Source organism: Dromiciops gliroides, chromosome 2, assembly GCF_019393635.1.
Source record: "Dromiciops gliroides isolate mDroGli1 chromosome 2, mDroGli1.pri, whole genome shotgun sequence".
Taxonomy (NCBI): Eukaryota; Metazoa; Chordata; class Mammalia; order Microbiotheria; family Microbiotheriidae; genus Dromiciops; species Dromiciops gliroides.
This window is the reverse complement of record NC_057862.1, coordinates 465,786,492-465,799,702: the sequence shown is the minus strand read 5'-3', so window position 1 is coordinate 465,799,702 and position 13,211 is coordinate 465,786,492. Positions and strand designations below refer to the sequence as shown.

Sequence of the window (13,211 nt, the reverse complement as noted above, 5' to 3'; positions counted from 1 at the left end):
GTTGATCAACTGTGATAGACTAGATTCTTCTCACCAATCCATTGGTACAAGAATGTTACAAAGGACTCATGATGGAAAAAGCTCTCCAAATCCAGGGGGAAAAAAAAAAGCAACTGTGGAATATGGATACTGATTGGACCATACTATTTCTTTTGTTTTTGATGCTGTTGGTTTTCTGATTTGAGGTTTTTCCTTTGTGCTCTGATCCTTCTCATATAACATGACTAATGCAGAAATATGTTTAATGTTATTATGTATATATAACCTATATCAGATTGCCAGCTGTCTAGGGGAGGGGGGGAGGGAGGGGAGGAATGGGGGGAGGGCGAAAAATTTGAAATTGGAAATCTTATATAAACAAATGTTGAAAACTAAATTAAACAAAAAAATTCTCCCCACCCTACCCCCACCTTCCCTATTACTGTGGAGGTCAACACTGTCCTAATCCCTCTGTTTCATAACCTAGAAGTTAATCTTGACTCTTCAATCTCTCACCCCCATAGCCAAGCTGTTGCCAAGACCTCTTGATTTCACCTTTGCAACATCTCTTTATTTATTTATTTTAAGTAAACTGTTATGGGCCCAGAGCACCCCAGAAGTTCTCTGGGGCATACCAAAGAACCTTCTCCTTGAAAAACTAAATCAGAGGACAGATACACCTAGAGAGGTAAGAGGAACCAGTTCAGACTGAGCTAGTTTCAGGACCCCCCCACCCTTCATTCTAGTCTCCTTCAACCATGGGGCAATAAGATTAGGTGTGGCTGCTTCCTTTGTGTCCTGAAGAGGTGGCTTGGGAGACCTGCAGCCACCCCTCACCCAATTCCTCCTGCCACCATCAGTGGGGGATGGTCCTTCCTCACTAAAGGAACTTTCCACAGTCAGATGGTCACCCCCATCAGTCCTCTATAAAAGTACCTGCCAGTCTCCTGCTTGAGGAGATTAGTATCTCAGAGCCACATGCTTTGTGCCATGCCTCTTTCCCCATGAGAAGTCCAAGGATTTATTTCTCTTGGTTTCCCTTCCCTTCCCCTCCCTTTCCTTGTCCCTAAATAAACTACCATCTTATTCTAACTGCTTTTGTGTGCAAGAGGGTGTAATTCTTTAAAGAGGAATTCCTAAGGACCCCAAACTTCTATGGCTACCCCTATCCCAAACCCCGTATTCCATTTTCCCCATGACATAAACAGTATTTTTTTTCCAATTACATGTAAAGATAGTTTTCAATATTCATTTTTTTAATTTGTTTTGTTTATTTTTGTGGGGCAATGAGGGTTAAGTGACTTGCCCAGGGTCACACAGCTAGCAAGCGTTAAGTGTCGGATTTGAACTCAGGTACTCCTGACTCCAGGGCCACTGCGCCATCTAGCTGCCCCCCAATATTCATTTTTTTATAAGATCTTGAGTTCCAAATTTTTCTCCCTCCTTCCCGTTTCCCCTCCCCAAGACAGCAAGCAATCTGATGATGTAGGTTATACATGTGCAATCAAGTTAAAGATATTTTCACATTAGTCATTGTGAGAAAATGGGTAGTTGTTTCCTCTCAATGGAGATATAACAATCAATCATACTCCTCCTGACCTGTTTTTAGGACAAAGATCTCAGATACCCTCCTCTCCCTCTGGCTAACAAAATCACATGGTTCAAAGAACCCTGGTCTCAATAAGGCCTGATCCTGAGTTGTGTCCACGTAAGGAAGAATAAGGGCCACTCCTGAGTTATGTCCATATAAGGAAGAGGGATGGGAATACTGCATTCCAATTAGCTAGTTTTTCCATAGATTGTAACCCTTGCGTAATCAGACCAATGACAAAAAAGGGGAAGGTCCACTAGCATTAGGGACTAGGGTTTAAAACAGGGCTTGCAAGCCCCCTTTCTTTGCACCTGTCATGGAGAAATGGGGTACAGGGTTTGTGAAGGGGATAGGGGTTTGGGGTCCTTAGGAATTCCTCTTTAAAGAATTACACCCTCGAGGCGGCTAGGTGGTGAAATGGATAAAGCACCAGCCCAGGATTCAAGAATACCTGAGTTCAAATCTGACCTCAGACACTTGATACTAGCTGTGTGACCCTGGGCAAGTCACTTAACCCTCATTGCCCCTCCAAAAAAACAAAAACAAAACAAAACAAACAAACAAAAAAAGAATTACACCCTCTTGCACACAAAAGTAGTTAGAATAAGATGGTAGTTTATTTCTAGGCAAGCAAAGGGGAAGGGAAGGGAAACCATGAAAGAAGTCCTTAGACTTCTCATGGGGAGAAAGGCATGTCACAGAGAGAGTGGCTCTGAGATACCAATCTCCTCAATCAGGAGACTGGCAGGTACTTTTATAGAGGACTGATGGGGGTGACCATCTCACTGGAAAGTTCCTTTAGTGAAGGAGGACCATCCCCCACTGGTGGTGGCTGGAGGAATTGGGTGAGGGGTGGCTGCAGATCTCTGAAGCCATCTCCTCAGGACACAAAGGAAGCAGGCACACCCAAATTTATCTCCCCGGGGTTGAGGGAGACTAGAATGAAGGGTGGAGGTCCCAAAACTAGCTCAGTCTGGTTCCACTTATCTCTTTAGGTGTGTCTGTCCTTTGGATTAGTTTCTCAAGGAGAAGGTTCTTTGATGTGCCCCAGAGAATTTCTAGGCTGCTATGGGCCCATAACACACCCACTAGCTGCACACTAGGGTGCCTTCTTCTCAGGAGAAGAAAATAAAAGAGCCTTTGTCACATACCTGCTGAGTTCCTGAGAATTATTGAGAATAGGATTGTTTTCCCTCAGTCATGCAGCATCTCTCTCTTAAATAAATCCTCTCCTCTCCTCTGACACTGTCATTACTCTAGGGCAGACCCTTACCACCTCACAGTTGGATTATTGCAATAGCCTGTTGGTGGGTCTGCCTTCCTCAAATCTCTCCCCACTCCAATCCATCTTCTGTTCAGCCACTAAACTGATTTTCCTAACGCATAGCAGCTATAATATCACCCTTGATGGCCCTATATTGCCTCCAAAATAAAATACACAATTCTCTCTTTAGCATTCAAATCCCTTCATACCCTACCCCCCTCCTACCTTTCTAGTCTTCTACCTTTCTCTCTGCCGCAGACTTTTCAACCCAGTGACTTTGGCTGTTCCACAAACAAGACATGCCATCTCTCCACTCTGGCTGTCCCCCATTCCTAGGACGTTCTCCCTCCTCAACTCTTCTGCCTCCAGACTTTCCTGGCTTTCTTTCAGCCTAATCTAAAACCCCATCTTTTCCTGGAAGCCTTTCTCATCCCTTCTTAATTCTAGTGTCTTCCCTCCATTAATTATTTCTTCTTCTTTTTTTTTTGGCAGGGCAATGAGGGTTAAGTGACTTGCCCAGGGTCACACAGCTAGTAAGTGTCAAGTGCCTGAGGCCCCATTTGAACTCAGGTCCTCCTGAATCCAGGGTTGGTGCTTTATCCACTGTGCCACCTAGATGCCCCTCTAATTATTTCTTCTTTATCATGTATGAAACTTGTTTGTCTATATTCAAAAGTTGTCTCCTCCATTAGATTGTAAGCACCTTGAGGGCAGGCCTTTTGTCTCTTTTTGTATCCCCAGTGCTTGGCATTGGTCTGGCACCTAGCATGTGTTGATTGATACAGAAGAAAAAACTGAAGCTCAGAGAAATTAAATAACTTGCCCAGAATCTCATAGCTCATTTGAGAGGCAGCATGACTCACTGCAATGAACATACAATGTGCAATCATGTGCAGTGTGCAATCAGAGGAGCTGGCTTTTAACTGTTGCTGCTACTTACTGCCTGTGTGACCTTAGGTGAATAACTACCTCTCTAGGCCTCGGTAAAATGAGGATATTAAACTAGATGTCCTCTGAGATCTCTTCCAGCTCCAGGTCTTTCAGCCTCAGGAGTCTCAGGTCCCCTGCCACAAAGTCCCAGGCTCTTTCCCAGAGGGACCACACTCCAGCTGAGAAGAATAATCCAGCAGCTCCAGAAGCAGCAGCAGCTTCAGAGGCAGCAGCATGTAGATTAACTAGGTCATGTCCTCTGTTTTTGAGATGCGAAAAAGACAAAAGGTTTCTGAGAAGGCAGAGGTGCCTTTCTGGGCCATTGAACCAGCTGAAAGCCCTGGAGGAAAATGGCCAGATGCAAGGAGAACTCTGCAGTCCTAATTGTTATTATCATTTTAACATCCATTTTCCCTTCATTCTCTAGTGGGAGAGAGGGAGAGAGAAGGCATAAGGCACCTCCTTAAGGCTGACTGTGGGGGTTCTCTGATGTTGCTCAGTACCAGGGATGCTCTCAAGTACAGGGACACAATTTTAAATAATAATTTTGCAGTTATTTACTTATTAAAACATTCCTTTCTTTTTCAACTAAAAAAAGAAGAAAATAAAATTTTAACCCAACCTTTCATTTTTATATCATCTATATTACCTAATGTAGCCTTCCTCCCTCCCTGTCTGAAAGAGGGCGGAACAGTTCAGCAAAACCTAACCAACACATAGGAAAAGTCTGATACAGTGTTCTATACCCATTAGTCCCCCATTTCTTCAAAGAACTTGGGTGGGGGTGACAGGGAGTAATTTCAGGCAGAGCTGCCTGTTGCAAGAGGTTAAGCAAACACTAAAGGATCTAGGGAAGAAACTAGACCATTTTGATTATGTATGTATGCATACATGCATGTATATAATGTATAGCTGATATTTACATGGCACTTTAAGGTTTGGAAAGAATTTTACACAATATTTCACTTAAACCTCACAACCATCCTGTCAAGTGTTGTCTGTCCCCCTTTTACAAAAGAATAAATTGGGGGGCAGCTAGGTGGTGCAGTGGATAAGGCACCAGCCCTGGATTCAGGAGGACCTGAGTTCAAATGTGGCCTCAGACACTTGACACTTACTAGCTGTGTGACCCTGGGCAAGTCACTTAACCCTCATTGCCCGGCGCCCCCCCCCCCCCCCCCCCCCCCCCCGCCAAAAAAGAAGAAGAAATTGGTTCAGAGAGGTTGTGTCTTGCCCATGCAATACAATTTCCCAGAATAACCACATTTTTAGAATCAGAAGAGACCACAGTGGCCACCTAGGTTAGCCCATACCCAAAAAGAATTCCCCCTGCATTATGGCTGCCAAGTGATCATCCAGTCTCTGCTTGCAGACCATCTCTGAGGAAAAAACTACCACCTCCCATGTTAGCCCTTTCTACTTCAGGATAAACTCTTAGGAAGTCCTTCCTTCTATGTGGCCTACTATGTCTCTTTGCCACTTGCACCCATGCCTCTTGGTTCTGCATCCTGGAGCTAACCAGATTAAATCTAATCTGTCTTCAGTGTGCCAGCCCTTCAAATATTTGAACATAAAGACCACATCAACCCTGAGTCTTCTCCATGCTGAACACTCCCAATTCTCTCAGCTGAGCTTCATATAGCATGCACTCACAGTCCTTGGCCTTCCTTACTGCTCACCTTGGGGATCCTTTCTAACTTATTAACATTTTTCTTTTACTGTAGTGCTTAGAACTGACCATGATACTCCTGTTGTGCCTTAACCAATGCCAAGTACAGCAGGACTAATCATCTCCTTAGTCTGGGAAACTAGGCCTCTGTGAATGTAGTTCCAGATTGCCTTCGTTTTTTTGGGCTGCTGAATCACTGTGCTGACCCCACAGAGCTTCCAGTGCCCTTGCATGTATCTAAGGAAGGATTTGAATCCAGTTCTTCTTGACTTGAGACCGGTTCCTCATCTCTTTTGTGAGGTTGTCTCTTCAATCTTTATATGATTATTGAACAGGGGCAGCTAGGTGGTGCAGCAGTTAGAGAGCTGGTCCTGGAGTCAAGAGGACCTGAGTTCTAATCAGACCTCAGACGGTTACTAGCTGTGTGATCCAGGGCAAGTCACTTAACCCAAATTGCCTTAAACATCCAGGGCCATCTCTATTGCTCCTAGACCCAGATGGCTCCAGAGGAGAGAGTGAGGTTGATGGCCTTGCAAAGCCCTCCTTCACTTAAATCCAATTCAGTGCAAGTCATGACATCACCTCGATGTCATGGTCCTCTTCTAGAACTAAGGACAAACGATATTATTGAATGGAAAAAAAGTAGTGAGGTAGGGGCAGCTAGGTGGCACAGTGGATAAAGAACTGACCTTGGATTCAAGAGGACCTGAGTGCAAATCCAGCCTCAGACACTTGACACTAGCTGTGTGACCCTGGGCAAGTTACTTAACCTTTATTGCCCCACCAAAAAAAAAGTAGTGAGATAAAAAGGGTCAGGGGACAGTTGGGTCTGGAGTCAGGAAGACCTGTGTTCAAATCCAGTCTCAGATATTAGCTGTATGATCCTTGGCATTTCATTTAATCCTATTTGCTCGGTTTTCTCATCTGCAAAATGAGCTGGAAAAGGAAATGACAAACCACTCCAGAAAACCCACTGCCAAGAAAACCCCAAATGGGGTCACAAATAGTCACACACAACTGAACAACAGAAAGGTTAGGAGAAAGGAGAGAATGCCCAGGGAAAAGAGGGTGGCATTTTTTCTTGTTCTTCCAGGTGCCTCCTTTAAATTTGGGGAGAAAAAGATGAAGTGACTCGTCCCTTTTAAAAACCTGAGAAGTGGGAGGGGGAACCCACAGACTGCATGAGTGTTTGCCTGCAGGGGGTGCGTGGGGAGAGGACCAGGCTTGTCTCTAAGGAGTTCCTTTATCCTGGGTGAGCCAAGAAAAACAATCACAGCCCCAGTGAGCCAGAGAGAATAGGGGAGGTCAATAGAAAAGTTCCATCTCCTGCCCTCACACAAAGCAGGAGTCTCTGTCTCTGTTTCTGTCTGTCTTGGTCTCTCTCTGTCTTTCTCTCTGCCTTCAGAACAACACAAACCTTTACACCAGCACCAACACCCTTTATTTTGACTTATTTTGTTGTGTTTTGCTTTTTGTTGTTGTTGTTGAGGCAATTGGAGTTGTGACTTGCCTAGGGTCACACAGCTAGTGTCAAGTGTCAAGACTGGATTTGAACTCAGGTCCTCCTGACTCCAGGGCCAGTGCTTTATCCACTATGCCACCTAGCTGCCCTGTGTTTTGCTTTTAGGAGAAAATATCCTGCTTGCCTTTAGCAGAAAGGGGTTGAAGAGGCAAACAGCCATTAACTAAAATGTTATTGTTCCTTAAGTGCTAATGTACTTTGGTGGGGGATCCTCTAGGGGGTATCCTCTTGGGAAATGTCAACCCATTAAGACTTGGTCCCAGGGCAGCCAGGTGGCACAGTGGATAGAGCACTGGCCCTGGAGTCAGGAGGACCTGAGTTCAAATATGGCCTCAGACACTTAACAGTTACTAGCGCTGTGTGACCCTGGGCAAGTCACTTAACCCCAATTGCCTCACTAAAAAAAAAAAAAAAGACTTGGTCCCAGCTCTCAAGGAAAAGTGCTGGAGGTTTAGGGAGTAATCACTTTAGGCTTGGTGTGGGGAGGGAAGAAGTAATAAGGGAAGACTTCATTCCCTGAAGTTCGATCTGTAACCAGGAAGCCAATACCAACTGGCTTCTTCTAATGGTGGTGACTGACCCACCCATGCCTGTCTAATCCCTCTGAACTCCTGTCCCACTGCTCCCATTTGAGCCTTAATCTGGATCTCTTGACATTGCGAATGCATTTTAATGGAACACAGAGACACTTCCTTTTTTAATCTCTCACTCATGTTCTGAGACCAGCCCAAGACTTCACCAAAAAAGGTAATATTTGGCTCTTGATTTGATCAGGCATAGATAGGAAGTTGGGGATGGCATTCCAGGTCAAGAAATTGGTTGAAGAATGACATAGACTCAGCAAAGTACGAGGGCATATTTCAGAAACAGGGAATAAATAATCCAGTATGATTGGAGGCAGAGTAGGTGAAACTGGGATAATAGATTGGGGTTAGCTTGTAAATCAATGGCGGCCCTATACATGGCCATTCTTGTCTTTGCTGGGGCTGTGTCATTCCCTCTTGCCTAGAATGCATTCCCCCTCTTAGACTCCTAAGCTCCCTTCAAAGCTCAAGTACCATCTCCTATGGAAGGCTGTTCCCCCCTTCTCCCAAGCTGCTAATTAATACCCTCTTTCCTAGAAATTAATTTGTATCTTTGAATTTTAGACTCACTTTTCTGTGTCTGTTATTTCACTTCTTGGAGAACATCACACTAAAGTTAGGGTCTGTTGAATTTTTGGCCTTGTATCCTCAGCATCTATCACTGAGTCTGGTATACTGTAAGCACATAATAAATGCTTGTTAAATGAATGAAGATTTAGCTGGTAGGGAACTTGGTAGAATAAAGGTTTTGAATTGGAATTGAGATAATCATTGCTGTCTGTGCTTTGGGAAGAGTAACATTACAGGGAGGTAATGATAGCTTGAACCTGAAAGAAGCGGAAACCTACCAGCTAGGAAGCTATCAAGACAGGTGAGAGGTATTAAGGAACTTAGCTAACTAGAGTGGGCTGATGGGAAGGGGGAAAGAGAGGCCTGATTCTAGAGCTATAGTAGAGGTAGAATCTATAGGATTTGGTGAAAGGAAAAGGTTTGAAGTGGTCTTGAGCTTTCAAGGTTGGATGAGTAGGAAAATGATACTGATTTAAGAGAGAGAAGACAATCAAGAGGAAGATAAAAATGGGTTTGGGATGGAGCTAACAAGTTTGGTATTACACCAATTGATTTTTTTTTTTTTTTTGCGGGGCAATGAGGGTTAAGTGACTTGCCCAGCATCACACAGCTAGTAAGTGTCAAGTGTCTGAGGCCAGCTTTGAACTCAGGAACTCCTGAATCCAGGGCCAGTGCTCTATCCACTACGCCACCTAGTTGCCCCTCACCTATTAAATTTTAGGACTGGGTAATTCAAGGTGGAGTTGGGGATATCCCCAAGCTTACCAGAATGACTGATGTGGAAAAAATGAGGTTATAAAGGTAAGAAATATCCCATAGAACAGAAGACTCTTTTTTTAAAATCATAAAAGTATTTTATTAGATAGTTTTCAACATTTGTTTTCATAAGATTGTTAGTTGCAAATTTTTTCTCTCCCTCCCTTCCCTCTCCCCTCTCCAAGACAGAAAACAATCTGATATAGGTTCTACATGTACAATTAAATTAAACATATTTTGGGGCGGCTAGGTGGCGAAGTGGATAGAGCACCGGCCCTGGAGTCAGGAGTACCTGAGTTCAAATCCGGCCTCAGACACATAACACTTACTAGCTGTGTGACCCTGGGCAAGTCACTTAACCCCAATTGCCTCACTAAAAATAAATAAATAAAAACATATTTCTGCTTTAGTCGTGTGAAAGAAGAATCAGAACAAAAGGGGAAAACCTCAAAAAAGAAAAACAGAAACAAAAACAAAAGTAAAAACAGTATAGTTCACTCTGCATTCAGAATCTACAGTTCTTTGTTCTGGATTTAGAGAACATTTTCTATCATGAGTCCTTTGGAATTATCTTGGATCATTGTATTGCTGAGAAGAGCTAAGTCTATCACAGCTGATCATCACACAATGTTGCTGTTACTGTGTACGATGTTCTCCTGGTTCTGCTCACTTCACTCAGCATCAGCCCACTTAAGTCTTTCCAGGTTTCTTTGAACTCCACCTGCTCATCATTTCTTTCTTTCTTTCTTTTTTTTTAGTGAGGCAATTGGGGTTAAGTGACTTGCCCAGGGTCACACAGCTAGTAAGTGTTAATTATCTGAGGTCGGATTTGAACTCAGGTACTCCTGGTGCTCTATCCACTTCACCACCTAGCTGCCCCCCCTTCATCGTTTCTTATAGCACAATAGTATTCCATTACATTCATGTACCACAATTTGTTTAGCCATTCCCCAATTGATGGGCATTCCCAAGATTTCCAATTCTTGAGCAGACGACTCTTGATTCAGGAGTCTACCTTGCTCAGTAGCCTAGCACTTTCCAATAAGGAAGAGAAGGAACCAGGAACCATAACCAGGAAAAAAAAAAGTTAAGTTCTTTGAGGCCAGAAAGTGTTTCATTTTTGACTTTTTGTCCTCTAGTACCTAGCACAGGGCCTGGCACATAGTGTGTGGTTTTTTATTCATACATTCATTCAATCACTTATTCCACAAGCACTTTTCAGACTCAGTAAATTTATATAAATACATATTGAATGAATGAATGAATGAAAGACCAAAGCCTCCCCATTTCCTGTAGAAAAGGAGACTAATTTAGAATCAACCTCAGAGGGCAGCTAGGTGGTGTAGTGGATAGAGCACCGACCCTGGATTCAGGAGGACCTGAGTTCAAATCTGCCCTCTGACACTTAACACTTACTAGCTGTGTGATTCTGGGCAAGTCACTTAACCCCAATTGCCTCACCCCCCCCCCAAAAAAGATAAGATAGAATCAATCTCAGAGTTGGAAGAGACCACAGAGCCATCTAGGGCAACCTGAGCAGGGGTCATCTTTCTGACAACCCTGTCATTTAGCCTTCCTTTGAAGATCCATAGTGAGGAAGAATAATGCTGTCTTCTGTTATGGCAGATTCTATGTCTGGAGGGCTCTAATTGTTTGGAAACTTTTCCTTATGTGAAACCCAAATCAGTTTTGTCATAACTTCCACTCATTGATCATAGATTCTGCTGTTGGTCAAGCAAAAGAAACAAGTCAAATCCCTCTTCCCCAAGACAACCTTTCACATACCTTCAAATAGTCACCATGCTCAGTTTTGTTGATAGTTTTTTCTCCTTTTCTTAGTTTTTTTTTCTTTTTAAAATATTTTATTATGTGGGTTGGCTCTCTAAGAAGAAAGAGGGAAGGTATGGGGGGAAGGGGGAAATGTAGGTGATATAAAAACAAAGCTATCCATGAAAATTATTTAAAAAATAAATGTTCACAAACCATCCTTTTAATAATACATCCTAGAATCTTGTCAGTAATTGAAGTCAACCTCACTAGCTTATTCTTTTTGGATCACATCTTCTCTCTTTTGAAAATTGGAATAAACTTTGCTTCTTCAGGCCAGTTTCCTCTTTCCCATTTTCTGTGATCTTTCTTTCCTTAAATTTTTTTTGGATGCTCTTTTCTTACATCACTGTCACTCTCCCTTCACACCAATAGCAAAGTCAAAGCAAAGTAAGACTTTGGCCATGTCTGAGAATGTTTGCCTCTTTCTGCCCCACGAGTTTACTACCTCTATGCTGAGAGGCTTCTCCATGATCTTTTTTCTTCCCAAGTAAGTAAAAAATATAGAATGCTTCACAGATTTGCATGTCATCCTTGCACAGAGGCCATGCTAATCTTTGTATTGTTCCAGCTTTAGTATGTTGTTGTCCTTCAGTTGTTTCAGTCATGTCCAACTCTTTAATTAATTATTATAAATTTTTTTTTTTTGCAGGGCAATGAGGCTTAAGTGACTTACCCAGGGCCACACAGCTAGTAAGTGTCAAACATCTGAGGCCGGATTTGAACTCAGGTCCTCCTGAATCTAGGGTGGGTGCTTTATCCCTGTGTTATAGATGAGGGGCTCCCCCCCAACTCCAACTCCTTCACTAGAAGGGCTTAGTGACCAACCTAGACATAGACTTGGCAAAGTATGAAGACATATTCCAGAAACAGGGAATAAATACTCCAGTATGATTGGAGGTAGAGTAGGTGAAGCTGGAATAATTGATCAGGGTGAGGTTATAAAGGGATAGTGGTCTATTTTCTGTTCCCAAACATGACTATTCATTCCATGTCCTTGATTTTGTTCTAAGGGAGGAAGGAGAGGACATGCCAGAAAAGATGAAGTGCCAGGCTATTTCAATGTGATATTCCTCATACGTGACACCCACCTCCTGTTTTCTGTGCCTTTGCCAACACTGTCTCCCATGCCTAGTGTGCACTCCTTCTACTTCTTAGAAGAATTCCTAGATTTCTTCAAAGCTCAGCTCAAATTCCACATCCAACATGCCTTTCTCGATTCTCCCAGTTGTTCTGTTTGGGGGATACTTGTGACTTGGATGAGGGGGGCTGGCTCACCCAAAGAATTGGAGGTTCATCATGAATCTTGTAAAATAAAAAGAGATTTATTAGGAGAGGAATATAGGGCTGGAGAACAGATCACCTTGGTGATGTTCCACTGGAGTAAGAGAAGACTGGTGTTTTGTATCTTTACAAAACAAAGGAGAGGAAGGGAATTACCAGGTAAGGGCTGAGGCCAGATAAGGAAGAGGGGATCTTTGATAACAGGGTATCAGTAGTGTATGCAGCATCCAACCATATCCTGCATATCTTCTTCCAGACCTTAGTATTGCTTATCAGGATACTGGGGTATGTCCTGTCACACCTCATATCTGAGGTGGGAGAGAGAACTTTTCCCTCAGTCTTGGGGGATTGGGATCTTTATGTTTCTTGGGGTCTCACTGCATTCCCATAATAGTTCCTATACCCCTAGAGTCCTGTCATACTTTCCCTGATTTTGTATGAATGTATTTTGTCTGTACTTTTTTTTTTTTGGTGGGGCAATGGGGGTTAAGTGACTTGCCCAGGGTCACACAGCCAGTAAGTGTCAAGTGTCTGAGGCCGGATTTGAACTCAGGAACTCCTGAATCCAGGGCCAGTGCTTTATCCACTGAGCCACCTAGCCGCCCCCTTTGTATGTACTTTTTTTTTTCTTTTTTTTTTTTAGTGAGGCAATTGGGGTTAAGTGACTTGCCCAGGGTCACACAGCTAGTAAGTGCTAAGTGTCTGAGGCCAGATTTGAACCCAGGTACTCCTGACTCCAGGGCCGGTGCTCTATCCACTGCGCCACCTAGTTGCCCCTTGTATGTACTTTTGCTTCTGGACGCATAGTGGACTTGTTGACAGAATGAAATTATTAAGGACCCTAGCTAGAGGGTAGTGATGATGGGAAGGGGAAAAGACCTATGGTAGAGGTAGAGTTGATAGGATTTAATGCCCAACAGAGTGAGACAGGGAAGAGTTCAAGGTGGTCCTGAGCTTTCAGGGTCTTGGTTTACTTGCTTGGTCCTTGTGAGGGAAAAATTCATCCTCTTCTCAATAATTCTCAGGAACTCAGCAGTGAGGTGACAAAGGCTTTATTTTCTTCTCATGAGAAGGAGGCACCCTAGTGTGCAGGTAGTGGGTGCCCCAAAAGGGGGCTCGCAGGCCCTGTTTTATACCCTAGTCCCTAACGCAAATGGACCTTCCCCTTTTTCATCACTGGTCGGGGTTACATTCTACTCACCAAAACTAGCTAATCGGAATGCAGTATTCCCACC

General features: G+C 43.4%; 1 pseudogene; it reads right to left on the bottom strand.

Moving 5' to 3' along the window:
* Positions 1-11,189: 11,189 nt before the first annotated feature.
* On the bottom strand, positions 11,190-11,286 carry LOC122744984 (annotated as a pseudogene).
* Positions 11,287-13,211: the final 1,925 nt, after the last annotated feature.